We start from the raw sequence: 19,306 nt of genomic DNA, 5'->3' as shown, positions 1-19,306 counted from the left end.
CAGTGCAGGGAGACCCAAAGTGGAGAGGCTTCTAAGAGTTGGGGAACTTATGGGAGGCTTCTAGCCAAAATACAGCAGTATTTGCAACTCTGTCCTGGTTCAGAAGCCCATGGATCAGCAGATTGACTGTGAGACTTCCAACACAACCACAGATGGCACATACTGAGCTCATGAACCCCAGCATAACAAGCAGGATTTGGCCACACTTACAAAGCAAGAGAAGGAAGTCGGCAGCACTGGCCCCAGGACAGCATGAAACTGCTGTCACCGGGGGCAGAGCCAAGATGGTGGAGAAGGCACAGGCGACTTTTTAAGCTCCTCTCTTACCCTCACTAATAATATTATATTCAACCTCAAAAATAGGGCTTGACTGCTACAATTCAAAAAGATTAGAAGTACATCAACTCACCAGCCAAAGATAATCTGAAATCTCTCCAGAAAAGGCTTGTTCTGAGGGGTGGGGGAGAAGATCAGCACAGGCAGGGAGAGAACTAGAGGCTCTGAATGGAACCCCAAACGGAAAGTGAGAGCACAGAGCACAGCACAAGCTCGCAGCCCCAACTCGCAGTACGGGGCTTTTCCTTGGGGCAGTTGCGAACCTGCACAGCAGGAGGGCACAGCTGGGGGCAGCCTCTAATCTGTACAGTGGGGGGCTTGGCTTGGGGCCATAGAGCTTTCTAGGGGCGATTTGCTTCTGGGCAGAGACTTCTGGTGGAGCTGGGCTATTCTCTGGTCAGCTGCTAATACTCACAGCCCCACAAGGGGCTCTCGCCTGGGCCAGTGACACTTTCACAGCTTAGTCTCTAGCCTTAGGGCAGTTGCTAACCCACACACAGCGGTTCTCCGATGGGCTAAATCACCGATGCTAAATCACCTCCGGTTGGGGGAGGGGGAAACTTTCACTCAGAACACTCTGGAAGCTGGTTTACATTTCTCCCTGCTCTGCAGAGGAAGCTGGTAACCCCCTTGCCCTGAAGGCAGACCCTAAAGGTTTTTTAAAAAATGAGTAAAAAAATTAAAAGGACATGATCGCTTCTATACAGAAAAAGAGGAGGTTTGCAACCCCAAGGAGACTAATAGCAAACAGTCACCAGACAATACCCCAAAGGGGAATGTTACCTGTCCCCTTTTATATAACGCTCTCATTCAAACTGAGTGGTTGCCCATCAATTGGAGAATGGCTGAATACATTGTGGTATATGAATGTTATGGAATATTATTGTTTTGTAAGAAATGACCAGCAAGATGAATACAGAAAGGCCTAGAGAGACTTACATGAACTGATGCTGAGTGAAATGAGCAGGACCAGGAGATCATTCTATACCTCAACAACAATACTATATGATGATCAATTCTGATGGACATGGGTCTCTTCAACAATGAGATGAACCAAATCAGTTCCAATGGAGCAGTAATGAACTGAACCAGCTACACTCAGCGAAAGAACTCTGGGAGATGACTAAACTCCATAGAACTCCCAATCCCTATATTTTTGCCTGCCTGCATTTTTGGATTTCCTTCACAGGCTAATTGTACAATATTTCAGAGTCTGATTCTTTTTGTACAGCAAAATAACGGTTTGGTCATGTATACTTATTGTGTATCTAATTTATACTTTAATATATTTAACATCTACTGGGTCATCCTGCCATCTAGGGGAAGGGATGGGGGGAAGGAGGGGAAAAATTGGAACAAAAGCAACTGTCAATGCTGTAAAATTACCCATACATATAACTTGTAAATAAAAAGCTATGAAAAAATAAATAAATGAAAGAAACTGCTGTCACCTTTGAGGAACTTTGAGACAATCTCCCCTTTACTCTAAGAGCAGACCTCAAGCTTTAAAAATTAGCAAAAAAAACAAAAAACAAAAAGATCTCTGACTATAGATAGTTTTTTATGGAAAACAGACCTCAAACCCTGAGGTCACTAAAGGCAAAACATCTCCAGATGAAGCCTCAAAGGGTGATTTAAATTGGTCTCCATCTCACAAGGCTCTCTTGGAAGAATTTTTAAAAAGATCTTAAAAGAGAGTTTAAAGATAAATAGGGAAAGGAACTGAGAGCTTTGGAAAAGGAAACAAATTGCCTGAAGAAAGTCACTCTTTAAAAAATAATTTTGGTAAAATAGGAAAAAAAACAATTCCTTGAAAAACAGAATTTGTGAAATGGAAAAAAAATCCAGTGAATAAAACAACTTATTTTAGAATTAAATTAGCCAAATGCAAAAGGAGATTTAAAAAGTTAACTGAAGAAAATAAATCACTAAAAATTAGAATTGAATATATGGAAGTGAATGACTCAATGAGACATCAAGAATTAGTCAAAGAAAATTTTTTAAAAAGTAGAATACATCTCTGGAAAAGCAACTGACCTGGAAAATAGATCCAGGAGAGACAATCTCAGAATTATTGAATTACCTGAAAATCACCATGAAAAAGATGTCGAAATCTTTCAAGAAATCATCAAAGAAAACTTTCCAGATGTCTTAAAACCACAGGGTAAAAATAGTAATTGAAAGAATATACCAATCATTTGCAGATTGAAAGATTGCAGAATGAAAACTTCAAAGAATAGAGTAGCTAAATTCCAGAATTATCAGATCAAGAAGGAAATACTGCACGCTGCCAGAAAGAAACAGTTCAAATATCAAAGAGCCACACTCAGGATTACCCCAGACCTAGCAGCTTCCACTTTAAAGAATTGAAGGGCTGAGAATATGATATTCTGGAGGGCAAAGGAACTTGCACTGCAGTCAAGAATCAACTATTCAGCAAAATTAAGCTTCCTTGAAAGCTTTCCCTTGGAAAAGATGGACATTCAATGAGATAGATGATTTTCATTTGTTTTTGATGAAAAGACCCAGAGCTGAACAGAAAATTTTATCTTTAAATAAAAACTCAAAAGAAGCACAAAAAAAGTAAAAAGGAAGGAAAGAAATATATTTTTTAAAGGTTAAAATGTTTACATCCCCATATGAGAAGATATGTTTTAACTCTTGAGAAATGTATCTTTTTAGGTGTATACTTAGAGCATGTGGATATAATTTGACTTTATTGTGATGATAAAAAAAAAAAAAAAACTAGGGTTGGAAAAGGGATTGTCCTGGAAGAAGAGGGAAAGGGAGGTAAAAAGGGGGTAAATTACGTTACATTACATGAAGAGGCAAAAAAACCCAGCCTATTTAGTTGAGGGAACAAAAGGTGGGGATAAGCATTGTTTAAATTAATCTCATCAGAATTGGCTCAAAGAGAGAATATCCGATATATTTAGTTTAATATATAAACTTGTCTTATCCTAGAGAGAAGTAAAAGAAGAAAGGAGAAAGGAAAGGGGGCTGTAATAGAAGGCAGAACAGAAGTAGAACAGGAAAGAGGTAAGAAAGGGGGAGGAGCTATAAAAAGGGAAGGCAGATTGAGAGAGGTGTTTACCAGAAGCAAAACACTGGTGACAAGGGACCCGCATGTACAAAAATATTTGTGGCAGCCCTGTTTGTAGTGGCTAGAAACTGGAAACTGAGTGGATGCCCATCAAATGGAGAATGGCTGAATAAATTGTGGCATATGAATGTTATGGAATATTATTGTTCTGTAAGAAACGACCAGCAGGATGATTTCAGAGAGGCCTGGGGAGGCTTACATGAACTGATGCTAAGTGAAATGAGCAAAACTAGATCATTGTATGCAGCAACAAGAAGACTATATGATGATCAAATCTGATGGACGTGGCTCTTTCCAACAATGAGTTCATTCGGGTGAATTCCAATGGATTTATGATGGAGAGAGCTCTCTGTACTTAGAGAGAGGACCATGGGATCTGAATGTGAATCACAATATAGTTTTTTCACCTTTTTTTTGTTTTTGTTTTTTTTCTCATTTTTTACTTTTTGATCTGATTCTTGGATAATTGTGGAAATATGCATAGAAGAATTGCACGTTTAATATATTGGATTACTTGCTGTCTAGAGGAGAGGGTGGGGGAAGGGAAGAAGAAAAATTTGGACCACAAGGTTTTGCAAGGGTGAATTTTGAAAACTATCTTTGCATGTTATTTTGAAAATAAAAAGCTATTATTATTTAAAAAATAGATCTGGAGAACAGTTCAAGAAGAGCAAATATAAGAATAATTAGACTATCTGAAAGCTGTAACTATAAAAAGGACCCTGAAACAATAATGCAAGAAATATGCCAAGAAAATTGTCCTGGAGTAATAAACATGAGGGGAAAGTAAAAAGAAAAAACATCCACCAATCACTACCTTAAAGAGATCCTTTCTGGAAAATTTTAAAATATTATTGCCAAATTTTGAAACTCCCAGGCCAAAGAGAAAATTCTGCAAAAAATAAGAAAAAATAATTCAAATACGTGGGAGCTACAGTTAGAAGCATACAGGACTTATCAGTAGTCACAATAAAAGACTGAAAATTCTGGAATCATATATACTAACGATCAAAAGAATTAGGCCTGCAGCCAAAAAACATATATGTCATATTCAGAAAAGTTATTCATAATATTGAATGACAAAAAATATGGACATTCAACAAACTTAAAGATTTTCAGGACTTTTAATCAAACTTGAACTCAGTTCAAGTAAAAAATTTAACATGGAAGAGCCATTATCAAAGATTAATTTCAAGGAACTTAACATGAACAAATTGCTTATATTTTTATGTGGAAATGTTTAACATATATTTAAAACTGACATCAGTAATTGTTTAGCTCAAAAGAAAGATTGGGACAAGGTAAAAATGATAATTATATTATCTGTGAGATGCAGAGGAAGAATGGACAGAGGCATTAAAGGGAAGAGTGCTTATAATTCTGAAAATCTACTCACATCAGGAATGGGTTAAATAGGCAACAATACAAATATACCATGAAGGGTATAACACCTTCCAAAATCTAGAAAGAAATAAGGTGGGAAGCAAAAGGTAAGGGAAGAGGACAAGGGAGGGATCCATGGGCAGGGGATGGGGATTTAAGTAATAGCAAGGCAAATTAAGGTGCATAATTAAAGCAAAGAATTAGCAGGGATAGGAAAAATATGTGTGCATGTGTGTATGGTGATGGGTGTGTATATGTGTGTTTGTATGTGTGTGTGTGTGGGTGTGTGTGTGTATACATGAATATATCCTTGCTTAACTATATAGTCTGCTTAGGAATGATAGGGGAATGAAGGGAAAAAAAAAAGTTTAAAAATGTGCAGCAGAGAACAAAAAAATAAGCTACAAGGAAGTAAAGATGGAAAGTCATGAATATGATTTCTACTATTATATATCCTTTCTTGAAATGGTAATTTATTGTTATATATTTTGAATCCTCCCTGGTGTTCTGCTAGGCACATGACAGTGTTCTATTTTGTTTTGTTTTGTTTTGTCTTTCTTTTCAGTTTTTCTTCTTTTTTCTTCTGTATTTTAATAATATAAATGAAAAATTTTCAAAAGAATGGAGGTGGGAAGGAGAAAGGGTATTCTAAGTGTGCAGTACTTTGGATTGGATATTAGTTCAGGAATCAGGAGCCTGGACTTTATCAATTCTATTTGCAATATTGACATAAACTAGTTTTTAACCACAAGCATTTAACTTCTTTTAATCTCAGTGAAGAAATTTTCTATCCAACAACTGTTTGATGATGGACATTAGTAGCAATAATTTTTAAATATTTCAAAATGAGGTTTTCTGCTACCTGCTACCTTGAACTTAGGTGCTCCTGACTTCCGGGCCCATGTTCTATCCACTGCACCATCTAGCTGCCCCCCCCCCCCAACAATATTTCTTACAGAAAATTTCAAGTATAGATTAGTGAATTATCTAGTTTTGTATGTTATAGTAATATAGTTTTAGTTGCTCTTTATTTGTCTAATTCAAATAAATTTCATCAATAACTAATTTTATGTTTGTTTTCTCCCTGCATATCCAAAAGGACCATGCTCTGTTAGGTCTCATATGAACATCATTTATTCATACATTCTCCTAGGAATTAAAAGCTAGAAATGATGTTGTGGATCAATTCTGGCTCAGTACAGCCCCTGATAGTTTGGTATCAGAACAAAATATGACACTGGTCTAAGAGGTGAGATTCACAAGTTGAGTTCTCCTTAACTGGTAGTCTTTATTTCTATTCCCTATGCTGCTCTGATTCTCTGCGATAAACAGATTTACATAGTGCTTTAAGGTTCCCAAAGTATTTTATATACATCTCATTTAAGCTGTGGGGTAAAATTTGCATGTATCTTTATCATTTTACATATGAGTAAATTAATTTTTTAAATTTTAAAATATTTCTAAAATCATATAGAACATTTTTATTTGTTGAATTGGAACATTGAAAAAAATAGCCTAAATTTTTTTCCAAATTCTATGATGAACAAAGTCCCTTATAATTGATCTTGTATAAAACTCTGAGTTTGGTTAATTCCTCAAGAAATAGAATGGGAATAGATCAAGTGTTTTTTCAAAATATAGCCTCTCATTTCATTTACATAACTACCTAAACCAACTTATAAATAAAAAGATTATTCACTATATTGTATCTTAGAGATGGTCATCTAGATTGTTTCTGAAAGCCTCCCTAGAGAGGAAAACCATCACCTCCCACTTTTAGATAGCTCTCATTATTAGGAATTTGGAGGCAATTAGACAGCCTAATGGATAGTGTGCTGGGCTTGGGATTAGAAAGTTCATCTGGCTTCTGACACTTACTTCATTATGTGACCCTGGGCAAAGTCACTTTAACCTGTTTGCCCCATTTCTTCATCTGTAAAATGAGCTGGAGATGGGTAAAATGGAGTTGTTTTTGAGACCCAGAAAAGGAGTCTGGGGCTGTAGAGTTCATAAGAGGTCATTAATTGATTGTAAACACTGTACTTGAGTTTGAGGCATTAAACCCACCAAGTTTTTTTTAAAGATAAGAGTTGGAGAAATCATGAAATCATTTGCATCAAGTATACAGTTTATATTTATGCCATAATATAAAGCAGGTATTATATGTATTCCAAATGTAGGCTAAGCTCCCTCCTGGGGGAGAAGTTTTAAGGGACTTTAAGGATCTCTTTCCATATTCCAAGTTGTTGGGGAGAATTAAGTATGCTTTAAAAAAAAAGAACAGTAAAGCTTCAATAGGATGAGGGGAAGGAAGTAAAGCTTGACTTATATCAAGACTATTAGACAGTAGAAATGTATTATACCGAAAAGAAAGAGGGAAAAATTCAGGTGTACAAATAGGTTTGAGACACTTGCCAAAGAATGACATAAGATTCATGCGTCTAATTTAATAATCAAAAAAATATGTTGTGGGCCTACAACAAGAGTTTATGTATTTTATTATGAGTGCCTGAATTTTTGGATGGAATCAATATTTGAGTAAGTTATTTGGTTGATGAATGCAATATGTCCCATTGCAGAAGTGACAATGGTGGTCAGGAAAGGGTAGGGGACTTGGATAGTTCCCACTATTGTGTTATTCAGTTTCATGTTTTGTAGCCATATAGCATCACTAGAGAGTTATTTGTGTGTGCTTTTTAAAAATGACCTTTTTTTCCCAATCTCTAAATAATTAAAATTGCAAGTTGCTCAGTAGACAATGGAGACACGTGGAAAGCTCTAAAGTAGGTTAAGCACATTCCTAATAAAGATCTGGAAAAGAGGAGAATGTGAAAAATGTTATCAAAGAAATTTATATCCAAAAAAAGAGGTAGATTGAACATGTAGAAAAAAAGATGGCTGATGTATTTATTCCATTGGCAAACTCATAATATCCAAGAGTCTAAAAGACAAGACTTTGGTATCTTGGGGTCTTATGGAGGGTTATCAGAGGAGATAGACAAGAATCATACAGGATTAAAAAGTATGAAAGACCCTGAGCTGAAATGGTAGAGAGAATATACACTTTGATGAGATAATGGTTCTGCTGAAGTATTTCCATTATCTTGAATATACAATAAAAAGCCCTTCCAACCCACCCCATCTCACCCCCAATTCCAAACATTTAACAGAGGAGACAGGCACAGTAATTGCTTATTTTGCCCTATCATGGATTCTGCTTGTATACATTCATTTAAATATGCCCAGAAACATTTCTCCTATCTTTAAAGATATATAGTTTGGGAAATCAATTATGGTTTTGTGTCTACTATCTTTCAAACTCTAAAAAAATTTAATCTTGTCACAAGAAAAATATTATCAAATATTATCATTAGGATCTAGAAGTCCTGACATGACAACAAGGCAAAAAATGAAAGGAATGGCATGGTTTTAGTTGTCTACAAATTTTAGTTTAAATATTGGTTTTATAAATGTGAGGTCCTTATTCAATGACCACAAATGGAAGTAGTACTAAAGGAACTGAATCATAAGTTTTAATATCCTCAAAAGTAGAAGCACAAGAAATTAGCAGTGAAATGGAAGGATGACTCACAAGCACAAAAAGAAAAGGAATTGAATTCATTGTGTGCTCAAAGGTAATAAGAAATATCATCTCATAATTCATGGACAAGCACTGCAAAGGATGAGATATGGGTTGGTTGCTGTTTATAACATCTTAAGTATACATATCAGTGAGAGTCTATCTAATAAAGTATTAACATATATTCTCTATTCTAATGTCTATTTTCCTTGGAAAAAAATTTCCTTCACTTTTTTTTTTTATTTTTGTATCTATAAAATGAAATGAAGTGGATTTATAAAGTGAAGTGGAAAAGTGAAGAATATAGTCTATGGATGTTTTGCAAAAGAAGCTTCTGAATTTATAAATTTGAGGATCACTGTGTTTCTGCTTAGTGCTAATGATTTTGTCATAGATTTAATAATAATATGGGCAAAGATTATTGTTGTCCATTCATATCTGGCTCTTTGTGACCCTATGAACAAGCTGAATCTGGGGTTTTCTTTGGAAAAATACTGAACTGGTTTGCCATTTCTTTCTCCCATGGATTACCTTTTGTCAGAGAGTGCTGACTACTTCCATGAGGAAGCAGTGATCCATGAGGCAAATAAGGATTAAAGGATTTGCCCAAGGTCACACAGCTAGTAAGTTTCTGTAGATAAATTTTTAACTCAAATCTTCCTGGTTCTCCTGGTTGTTAAAATTGTTGATGGTGAAAAAGAGGGAATCCAATTTAGCTTTAATAGAGTATAGGATAAAGATAGAACAGGGACAGATTTTGGAGAACAAAAAAAAAAATTGTATATTTTTGGGTAGGCAATGGAGTATCACCATAAGCTGTTGAACCAGAGGATGAGAATACTGAAGCACTGCTGAAGAAAAATAAACCAGAAGTGGTGTGGAAGGTGGTTTGGAGAAATAATAGATTTTAAGCAGGAAGACCAGGTAGGAGACTGTTTTATTACTTCAAATGACAGGGACTTAACAGGCTAAATGAGATAAAATAGTGATAATAGGAATAAACTAAATATTGTTCTATTTTATGCCTACCAGAAGGAGTGAATAACAGTTTCATAACAATGTAATGCTACTTGCAGGAAAATGTTGCACTGCCATTACCAGTGCCTATGCTCTCACCATGGCAAAACCTGACGAAGTCAAAGAAAAATTTTATGAAGACCTGGAGAGACCTTTGCATCAGTGTACCAAAAGAGGATGAATATAAATTTGTGACTTTATTGCTGGAATAGGCTCAGACTACCAGATATGGCATTCAGAAGCTTCTTTTGCAAAACATCCATAGATTATATTCTTCACTTTTCCACTTCACTTTATAAATCCACTTCACTTCATTTTATAGATACAAAATCAAAAAAAAAAAAAAAGTGAAGGAAAAATTTTTCCAAGGAAAATAGACATTAGAATAGAGAATATATTTTTATACTTTATTGGATAGGCTCTCACTGATATGTATACTTAAGATAATGTTATAGATAACAACCAACCCATATCTCATCTTTTGCAGTGCTTGTCCATGAATTATGAGATGATATTTCTTATTACCTTTGAGCACACAATGAATTCAATTCCTTTTCTTTTTGTACTTGTGAGTCATCAACAGCAGCAATGGTCATTTACCATTGAAGACTTGTGCATTTCATGCTCTCCATGTCACCTGTCCGTCTTCCATTTTTCAAAAGCAATAAAATTTGGGCTTGCATCTTCAGAGCAAACAATGGCATTTAATAACTCTGTATAAAAAGAGACAAGATGTGAGAGTGAAGAAGGCAATGCTGGAGTCACCATAGACTTATACTCTCCAAGCTAAATATTCACATTCCACAAAAGTAGCAGCTCCAATGCAAAAAAGTCATGATGTCAACAAAGTAGACAATTTTTTGAGTGAGAATAATCTGTTGCTAATTTATAGGGAAAGATGAGCAACAAGTTGGCAACAGTGGAGCAGAAAAGTGTGCGCACCTTTCAGAGATTTGGTTTACAGCACTGTATTTGCTCATCTGAGTCAGAACATTTGCAAACAACACTAGTGTAATAAAAATGATGGAGAAATTCAGAAACTGCTAAATAAAAAATGGAAACTCTATAGGATTTACCAGAAGGATAGTTCATCTATGTCTAAGAAAGTAGCATTTAACTCCATCAAAAGGAATGTACAAGTGAAGCTCAGAGAGATGCAAGGTTCTTGGTTCAGTAAGAAGGCAGATGAAATTCAGTTTTATGCTAAATAACAATCCAAAGTGCTTTTATGATGCTCTGAAGGCATCAAGACCTATGGTGCATCTCAATTAGTACTGATGGAGCCATGTTGATTAGTGATAAAGAAATGATTCCAGAGAGACGGACTGAGTGCTTCCATAATGTTCTCAACAGGCTGTCATTAATCAATGCAGAAGTCATTGACTGTTTACTTCATATTGAAATCAATCCCTCCTTAGTTGAAGTTTCAACTGAAGAAGAGGTTTTGAGCCATTGGCTTTTTTCATGTGGCAAATTCTATATTTTGCAGATTTTATTCCAGCTGAGATTTAGAGGGTGGAGGGGGTCTATTGCTCAAACAAAAGCTGACTGAAATTTTCCAGGTGAGACAAGGATGCTTCTGCTATCTCTAGTCTCTCTTAGTCCTTGCTGACAGGATTCTTGCCCGAGTCCTTCTTGCTAGCTAATCCTTCACTTGGCAGATGATCATCTACCTGAGGCTTCAGAAAGGACCAGGGAACGGTCACTATGGTGTTTACTGCTGAACAACTCCAGGAGAAGGGCCAGAAGCAGAACAGAGGTCTATAAACAGCATTGGTGGAGCTGACCAAGGCTTTTGATACTGTCAGTTGCAAGGGCTTATGCACAATTATGTCAAAATTTGGTTGCCAAAAAAATTTCATCAGAATTGTATGTCAGTTTCATGATGGCATTTTTGGTTCTGGACAATGGATAATGCTCTAGCACTTTCCAAGTCACCAATGGAGCAAAACAAGGCTTTTTAACATGGTCTTCATAAAAAGCATAGGGAAAAACATGATTGGTTAGAAGTTTGGTAATGACCCTCTTTTCTTTCCTGTTACTAAAAAGTGCTTATTGTTTAAGTCCACCTACAAGGTAATGGCCTGGACTTTTGGATACCAAACCAGACAACCTTGAAGGATAGTTTGGTGGTATAAAGATATTAGGCTCAAATCCCATGTCTTCCCCCATGACCTGGATGGGCAGCTAATTCCTTGAATCAAGAACAGATCATTGATTAGCAGGAGAACTGAATTTCTAAAGATAACCCACTACAAACCAGCTGAATTCTAATTAGTTTAGAAACAGAGATTCAGAACTCATTAACTATAAAGAGAATCAGAAAGAAAATGATAAAGGATAAATATTCACAAGCAAAGTGTTTTGTAAACATTAAAGCATTATATGTGAATCATTTTTAAGAATATTGTAAGTTTTTATAATTACTACCTTAATTTTCTTTCACCTTAACAAAGGTAAGCTACTTAAGGGCAAGGCCTTTGAACTTGCATTCTGAGAACTTGGCATATAATAAAGTACTTGATGTTTATTAAAGTGAATTTTTTTTCTCTAGTTCTTTTGAGTTACTCTGGACACAGTTGCCTCGGGATTTTTTCTTACACCTAAGTTTTTCTAAGTTGACTGGCTTTTAACCAGATGCAATTTTCTTTTTTCTGGTAGCCAGATAAGGTTTACAAATTTCCTAAATCTTTATACATCCACTCCAGTTTCTTCAAGACTTTTTAATTCCCTAATTTTCTTTAAAGAAATCTGGAAAACAATTTGATAGACTTCCAGTTTATTCAAGACATTTAAAATTTTCCTATTTTTCTTAAAGAACAATGAAATCTGGAAAGCGGTTTGGCAGAAACTAGGCATAGACCAACATCTTATACTGCATATCAAAATAAGGTCAAAATAGGTGCATGATTTAGACCTACAGGGTGATATTGATGGAATATAACTTCTAGGGGAGACAGCAGTTGAGAAGTTCCCCTGACCTTAGAGTGCTTCTGTTCTAACAATCTGTCAATGATTCTAAAGTCTTCTAGCCTTAGAGTCTTACAAACATTACTGTCAGATAGATAATCTGTTGGTCAGTGATAACCAAATTCCTGAGACCCACTCCCCGGTTCTACCTCTAGGCCATAAAATTAACATTTCAATGACATGAAGACCTGGATAAATTTGTCTCCTTTCTCTTGGTCCTTCCCTAAATTCTTTTGAAACTCGGCCCACTTCAATTGGCATTACAATTACTATAAACTTTGTTCTTTGACTTGGATATGGGTTCAAGCCTGCAAATTATTTTGAGACACCTCTAGACACAGATCTGTGACCCCCAACCTTTTGGGGACCCTTCTGAATGTCAATAATATCATAAGCAAATAAGGGGATCATGAAAAATTTTACCTGTCAGAACTATGGATAAGGGAAGATGAGATCAAACAAGAAAAAGAGATCTTGGGAAACAAAATGGATAATTTTGATTATATGAAATTTAAAAAGTTTGCACAGACAAAAGCCCATGCAGCCAAAATTAGAAGGAAATTGGGGGAAAAAAAATTACAGTAAGTTTCTCTGGTAAAGACCTTATATCTCAAATATATATGGAACTCGAGCCAAATTTATAAAAATAAAAGTCGTTCCCAAATGATAAATGATCAAAAGATATGAATAGGCAGTTTTTAGAAGAAATCAAAACTATCTATAGTCATGAAAAAATGCTCCAAATGGCTATTGAAGAAATACAAATTAAAACAACTCTGAGTTACCACCTTTAATTATTATTAAATAGGTTAACATCACAAAAAGGGAAAATGACATGCTGGAGGAAACGTGGGAAAACATAGAAAATTATCACTATTGGTGTAGTTGTAAACTGTTTCAATCATTCTGGAGAACAATTTGGAACTATGCCAAAGGACCATGAAACTTTCACCCAGCAATACCACTATTATGTCTCTATCCCAAAGAGAAAAGAAAAAGGGAAAGTACTTATATGTACAAAAAATGTTTATAGCTGCTTTCTATGGTGGCAAAGAATTAAAAATTGAGTAGATGTCCATCAATTGGAGAATGGCTAAACAAGTTCTAGTATATGAGTGTGATGGAATGATATTGTGCTATAAGAAATAATGAGCAGGATGATTTCCAAAAAACCTGAAAAAACTGGAATGAATTGATTCAGAATTGAAGTGAGCAGAATCAAGACAACATTTAACACAGTAATGACAATATTTTAATGACAATCAATATAATAATCCAAGATAATTCCAAAGAATTAATGATGGAAAATACTGTCCATTTCCATAGAGAGAACTGGTGAACTCTAAGAGCAAAATGAAATATTTTTTCATTTTTCATGTTTTTTAAATAAAATGTAATTTGGAAATATATTTTGCATGATTTTGCATTATAATTGGCATCATATTGCTTCCTTCTTAAAGAGTCAGGGAGGTGCTGAAAGAAGGGAGAGAATTTGGAACTCAAAAATATTTAAATGATTATTATAAATAGATAACACATTTTTTAAAAATCACATTGGTAGACTTGGACAGTCCCTTACAAACCAGATTGAAACTCTTGATTTTTTATTCTTATTTTGAACTTGACAAACATTAAATAAAATGTGAATTTCTATTTTAATTATAGTAGAATGGAAAAAGAGGATAGTACACAAAACTATAGATCTCTTGTAAACAGTTTACTTTTCACTTTATGCAATAAATTCAACTCGTATCTTTCAAAAACAACTAATAAAACCACAACAAATTTTGTTTAAAAAAATAAAAATTCAAGTAACTGGGCAACTGGGAAAGACCTCTGTAGAAGGTGAAATTGGAGCTGAATCTTGAAGAAACCAGAGTCTCTAGCAGAATCTGATGGTAGGCAGTATAGTGAAGGCTATTGAGGGGTAAGCCTGGAGAAATGACCTGTGTGATCCAGCCTAACAATGACTTAACCCAGCAGCTGAGAAACCAGTCTTGTAAATAATGGAAATGTTTTATTCAATTGGCTCTGCCACTCCCAGAGTTCCACTTGGTGAGGGAGTTTTGTGATTACTATTTCATGTTTGAATCTGCTCTCCCTCAGTTCTAAAGTAGTGAATGAGGGTGGGTTTCTGAAGGTTTTCACACAGTACTTTGGGTCTTGCTCTATACTGTACTTTTGGTGTCCTTAGCTAAATAACCCTTTATAATGAAGTTAACTGGGTTAAATAGTTTACATTAGGAGAGACATCAACTATGTAAATGATAGTGGTGATGGGTGAGTGCATTGTACTAGAGAGACTATCTCTTGGGCTAGATTGATGAACCCTTCTCCTGTCATGGATACTCTAGAGCACTGAGGGGAAATGTAATTTGTCATTTTCTGGGGATTATACCTGCTAGGGAAGTGGGGTTAGGAGAATGAGCCCCTGAAATTATTTATTACTTTAAAAAGTATTAACAAAAACAGACTTCTTGAAGCAAAAAAAGACAAAACACAACAAAATAAGTCTTTCCAGCATCACATAACCTACAAACAAGATTATGGGATTTGAAAAGAAGATAGTATTTTTTAGTGATCAATTATCTTGAAGAATTTATTCATAAAAAACACATTTAGGAGATTCCTATGAAGATTAGGGGAGAAATCCTAAAATTATATAATAAATTAACAAAAATTATAATACATTTCACATATTACTACTTAGAATAAAGTTTTTTAAAAGGGTAAAACTTTAGCATTAGGAAATTTTTTTAAAGATATGTTAGAAGAATATCAGCATCTCTTGATGCAGGTAGTTCAGTTAGTTGAGAAAGAGAGGGGGAGGAGGAGAGAGAAACAGGTGTGACAGATATAGTGCAATAATTAAGAATTTAACTACTAGGGAAGCAAATATAATCAAAACAATTCTTGGCTCAAAAAGCTCACATTCTAATGGGGGAAGAACTTTAGAAACTTGGGACCCTGGCAAGATAAAGTAAAAGTTGACCTATCAGACCTGAGGGGCCCACACAGAAAGATCATATTATTGGTGGGGAAAAGATGAGGGTTATAGTATAGACCTGGAGCTGGCCAGAAAATGTTGAAATGGTCCTTAAGACTTGTTTGCTTGATTTAAGGGGCTGAGGCTCTGGCTGTTGTTATAACATCCTATTAAAACTAAAAAAAAAAAAAAAAAAAAAAAAAAGTCATGAGGAGCTATAATATGACCCTTAGGCTTTACCAGACACAGAAAAGAGAACCTGTGTGCTTAAATGAATCAATACTGTATTCTTGCCTTAATAGTTTTTAATCCTTCTCCTTATTTTTAATATAATACATATATAAATATATATATATGTATGTGACATACATATACATATATACATACATATACATATATGTAGAAATGTAAAAGTTATCCTTTATCCTTAGCACAGTGTCTGGAACATAGTAGGCATTTAATAATCTGATTTGAATCTCCTTCCTTTGCTGCGGCTAACTACACCGTTAACTATTGGGTGGATTAAAATGTCTTTTTGTTTTAATCTGGAAGCTGGTCAGTCCCAGGCGGCTTCATTTCATGCAGTCACCAGTATTGGTTCGAGACTTTGTTGACCCGGTGGTAGGAGCAGCACAAAGGCCAACGAGCTTTGGGCAACCTTTGTGCTTCTTGAATCCTTTGGTGATGGTGGTCATTTATTATGAGATGTTCCCTTGAAGCCGGAGAGAATAAACTAGATATGAAGCAACTGGAGACTTACATTTAAATTTGTTCTGTTCCTTAACAACTAAAAATCCACAGTAAACTCGTTTATTGGATATAGGTAACTTCTGTGTTTGGGGTGATAGTAATCCCGAAGCCCCCCAGATTTCTTCCCTTCTGTACACCCCTAGAATTTTTGGATTGAAGACCTAGAGTCAAGGACCTACTTTGTTCCTTTTAGCATTTTGGAACTATGACAAATGAGCTTTACTGTGACTGTGAAGGGGAGGACAGGGGAGGAAGGAGAGGGTAGCCATAGCCCAGGGCCACCCGGCCCCCACAAAGGGGGGCTTCCCGAGCCTCTGGAAAAGAGGCTTTTTCTAGGGGGGCAGAGCTCTCAGACCCAACCTGGCCCATGGAGCCCTCAGCAGCACTGAGGCCCTGGTATGAGAAGAGGAAGGGGCAAAGTTCGCCCCAGCAGAGTGGGGACGGCTCGTGGGGCAGTTCTTATCCTGGCACTGGGGACCGTGGCAATGATCAGGTGGCACTGCAGGGATGCAGGGCTGGGCCCAGCGGATGAGCAGCAAGGGAAAGCGCTGGTTCCAGCAGCAGTGAAGTGGCTAAGTTATGGGCAGTGGCAAAGGCAAGTCCACTCAGACAAGCTCTTTGTTTACTGTATTCTAGCACCATTGGGATCCTTCTCTATGGCTTCTTCCCATGATCACTGGAATACAATATTCAGATGAATTAGCAGTGGTTTGAGGAGGTTATCTTATTTTTTAGCAATACTGAGTAGGTACAATGCCAGCCTTTATACAAGGGACAGTCCTTCAAGGTCTCGGAAAGGACAAAAATCTGATATTCTTTCTCTCACTCACAACATGGGATTTTCAGGGAGGGGAGGCCCTCTGAGGGGCCATTTCTCTTTTTTTCCCCTGGGCCATTTTAGGAAAAATTATTTCATTAGATCAAAAGATTATTGACTTCAGATTGAAGTGAATCTCGGAATTCATCTAATCTGGACTTCTCATTTTTTTGATAAGAAAACTGAGACCCATGGATTTACAAAGTTACATAAGTATTCAACATCAGACATAAGGTTTAAACCCAGGTTCTCTTATTGTAGAGTCTATTCTCTTTTCTTTTCTTTTTAATGATAGCATTTTATTTACAAGATATATGCATGGTTAATTTTTCAGCAGACAGTTGCAAAACCTTTTGTTCCAATTTTTCCCCTCCTTTCCCTCCCCGCTATGGCAGGTAGACCAATACATGTTAAATATGTTAAAGTATATGTTAAATACAACATATGTATACATGTCCATACAGTTTTTTTGCTGCATAAGAAGAAGCGGATTTTGAAATAATGTACAATTAACCTGTGAAGGAAATAAAAAATGCAGGTGGACAAAAATAGAGGGATTGGGAATTCTATGTAGTGGTTCGTACTCATTTCCCAGAGTTCTTTCCCTGGGTGTAACTGGTTCTATTCATTATTGAACAAATGGAACTGATTCAGTTCATCTCTTTGCCGAGGATGGCCACGTCCATCAGAATTGATCATCATATAGCATTGTTGTTGAAGTATATAATGATCTCCTGGTCCTACTCTTTTCACTCAGCATCAGTTCATATAAGTCTCTCCAGGCCTTTCTGAAATCATCCTGTTGGTCATTTCTTACAGAACAATAATATTCCATAACATTCATATACCACAATTTATTCAGCCATTCTCCAATTGATGGACATCCAAATATAATAAAGATGACAATACTACCTAAACTAATCTATTTATTTAATGCTGTACCAATAAGACTCCCAAAAAAACTATTTTAATGACCTAGACAAAATAACAAAATTCATCTGGAAGAACAAAAGGTCAAGACTTTCAAGGGAACTAATAAAAAAAAAATCAAATGAAGATAGCCTAGCTGTACCAGATCTAAAACTATATTATAAAGCAGTGGTCACTAAAACCATTTGGTATTGGCTAAGATATAGAAATAAGACTAATTGATCAATGGAATAGGTTAGATTCAAAGGACAAAATAGTCAATAACTTTAATAACCTAGTGTTTGACAAACCCAAAGACCCCAGCTTTTGGGATAAGAATTTACTGTTTGACAAAAATTGCTGGGAAAATTGGAAATTAGTATGGCAGAAACTAGGCACTGACCCACACTTAACACCATACACCAAGATAAGATCAAAATGGGGTTCAGGATCTAGGCATAAAGAATGAGATTATAAATAAATTAGAAGAACATAGGATAGTTTACCTCTCAGTTGTGGAGGAGGAAGGAATTTGTGACCAAAGAAGAACTAGAGATCATTATTGATCACAAAATAGAAAAATTTGATTATATCAAATTGAAAAGTTTTTGTACAAAACAAAACTAATGCGGACAAGATTAGAAGGGAAGCAATAAACTGGGAAAACATTTTTACAGTCAAAGATTCTGACAAAGGTCTCATTTCCAAAATAGAGAATTGACTCTAATTTATAAGAAATCAAACCATTCTCCAATTGATAAATGGTCAAAGGATATGAACAGACAATTCTCAGACGAAGAAATTGGATCTATTTCTAGCCATATGAAAGGGTGTTTCAAATCATTATTAATCAGAGAAATTCAAATTAAGACAACTCTGAGATACCGCTACAAACTTATCAGACTGGCTAGAATGACAGGGAAAGATAATGAGGAATGTTGGAGGGGATGTGGGAAAACAGGGACACAAATACATTGTTGGTGGAATTGTGAATACATCCAGCCATTCCGGAGAGCAATTTGGAACTGTGCTCAAAAAGTTATCAAACTGTGCATACCCTTTGATCCAGCAGTGTTTCTACTGGGCTTATATCCCAAAGAGATATTAAAGAAGGGAGAGGGACCTGTATGTGCAAGAATGTTTGTGGCATCCATCTTTCTAGTGGCCATTTCTCAATATCCATCTTATTATTGGGACAGACTGACTAAAATGAATTCCAAGGTACCTTAATAAAGATAGCCCTGACCTGTAATGAGGATTGACTACATATGAACTAATATTACTTTTGCTCCTGGTACTGTTCCTGCTCATTGTCATTTCAGGAAGAATCACTATGAAATGAAAAAAATTATCACCCATTAGTGTGGTCCAAATCATTTTGATCTGGGACTAGTTCCTCTGAAGAGGAGAGATACAGCCACACATGCATAATATTGCTCTAATTTTGTTCTCTCT

Source organism: Sarcophilus harrisii, chromosome 3 (genome assembly GCF_902635505.1).
Source record: "Sarcophilus harrisii chromosome 3, mSarHar1.11, whole genome shotgun sequence".
NCBI classification, from domain to species: Eukaryota; Metazoa; Chordata; class Mammalia; order Dasyuromorphia; family Dasyuridae; genus Sarcophilus; species Sarcophilus harrisii.
Note: the sequence above shows the minus strand (reverse complement) of the source record.